Genomic DNA, 2,254 nt, shown 5'->3' on the forward strand with positions numbered 1-2,254 from the left:
TGTAGCTATTCGACTCTCACTATAATTTATGTCCATAGTCTAACCACAAGTTCGTTCTGGCTATGCAGCAGAGTGGAGTTTCTTTAAGCCTGTTTTGTTTCTGAGGGAGTCATATTTGTTCAATTAAACTCAGCTAAATTAAATTTGTCTAAAGTTTCCTTTTTTTTTTTTTTTGAACCTAAATTGAGCCCAATGCTAATAAGTCTTTGGTATAGTTTTCTCTGGGCTGTTGTTACAGACTCCTCCACTGTCCTGTAAGGCAAGTGCCTTCTCATAGGTGTCTTTGCATCTTGGTGTATACACTGGACTCTACACAAGTTTCTGCTAAGCACATCAAGACAGAGAGCTCTTGAGTAGATCTAGATAAGGGGTGCTGATGGGGTGCCCCTGTGGGAAGTTTGGGGAGGCAATGTTCTTGGAGGCAAGAAAGTAAAGAAGGAACAAAATAAAACAAAACAAGTTCATCAGCCAATGTGTTGGTAAGTTTTATGTTGCTTTGAAAAAATACTGGAGAAATTTTACTTAAAAGATCTGGCTCCTGGTTTCAGAGCTTCAGTTCATGACCATTGGCTTCATTGTTTCTTGTAGATACCGCTTATCTGGGTAGTTGAGGAAGCAGAGACCAGAACTGTAGAGCTTAGTTGGCCTCCTTCTTTTCCCTTTGTCCAAAAGGTCCATGTGGTGGTACCACCCATCGATAACTGGGTCTTCCCTCTTAGTTAAATAACTCTGGAAGCACTCTGGTGTTATGATATCTGCAGAGGTGTGCCTCCTTACTGTGCTGAGTGTTTATTAATTGAGTCAAGTTACAGTTGAAATTAACCAGGACCAGCCATATGTGGACCATCCAAGGACATCATGCCAGTTACACAACTCCAAAGTGGTGCGTGTCAAACATTCCTCATGAGTGACAGCCACTGCTCAATGGGCATCCTGATGGCCATGCCAGGAGTTTAGCTACCCTACTTAACAAATGCTTAAGAAAAATGGAACCTACCTGCCATGGCTGTTTGGCCTGTGTCTTCAGATTGGCCAAATGCATAGAGCAGGATAGAGTTGTGGAGCTCAGTGTGCTGAGTTCTGAGGGAGCTGGTGAGGTTCCAGAGTTCCTCGCTTAATGATGTTTGAGGGCTTTTCTGACAAGGTTTTATTTCTAATGGGCTTCTGCTCAAATCCGTGATTCCCTAAGTTTAAACACCTTGCAAAGTGGTGATGAAACTTTCTGAGATCTGAACAGCAGTTATAGGTTTCACTACACTTGGAGAATTTAGACCAGCCCGTTTGGTGCATCCTCCATGCCCAGTAACCATCAGATGCTGTCACTTCTAGTGGGAGTGATAACAAACCACACAGGGTTGTATATTACACAGTCTTAAAATGCTCATGACTTGCTATTTGAAAGATGCTTATTATCTGTGATGGAAATATTATGCGGTTGGTTAAGGTCCTTACAGTTAAATCAGAATCACAGTGGCATGCAAATGGCAGTGCAAGAAATAATTTTCTAGGACCCATGATGGTGGACAATAAACCTGCATGCTTGTATCTGCTTCTTATTTTCTTTAGCAACCTCTGTCCTCAAGACATTTTCCCCTTGTGTTTTGGTCCAACAGTAATTATCTCCCAAATGAGCTATTTCTCCTAAACTCTCTGTTTCACAAACATGATACATGTTTATATCTGTCTGTGTGTAAACTGCTCACCGTGGGTATCTCTCTATAGCTCACTATTAATCACTCACGTCTCTGGAGTTACACGGAAAACAATTTATGCTATAAAATAAAATCCTCCCTTAAAATTGTTTGCCCTGAAAGTGAGGAGGGTGGAAATCACAAACTGTTATTATTTTCCCTTAGATGGATCTAAATATTAACATTCCCTTTGCTTTAAAGATTATTTTTAAGCCACTCTTTTATAAACAAATGAACATAATAAGCCTTGGTTGTCTCGGGCTCTGTCTGCAGCACAGTGGAGCTAGAGGAGGGAGCCATCCATTCGACAGGTTTTTTGGCATCAGGCACAGAAAATAAAGATGTTTAAATAGCTTTAAATGTTGTAAAAAGCATAGCATATGGTAAATTTATTTTGAATGTTCAAAACAGTCTAAGGATCCCTCATGTAGAGGAGGAAGCTGCTGTCTCACTGCAACTGTGTTAGCTAAACCAGAGGTAGAAATGAAGCCAAATAGAGGAGAGAGAAGGAGGGAGAAGAGGAGGAGGAGGAGGACGAGGAGGAGGGTGGGGAGGAGGAGGGG

This window comes from Mastomys coucha, unplaced genomic scaffold (assembly GCF_008632895.1).
Source record: "Mastomys coucha isolate ucsf_1 unplaced genomic scaffold, UCSF_Mcou_1 pScaffold9, whole genome shotgun sequence".
Lineage (NCBI taxonomy): Eukaryota > Metazoa > Chordata > Mammalia > Rodentia > Muridae > Mastomys > Mastomys coucha.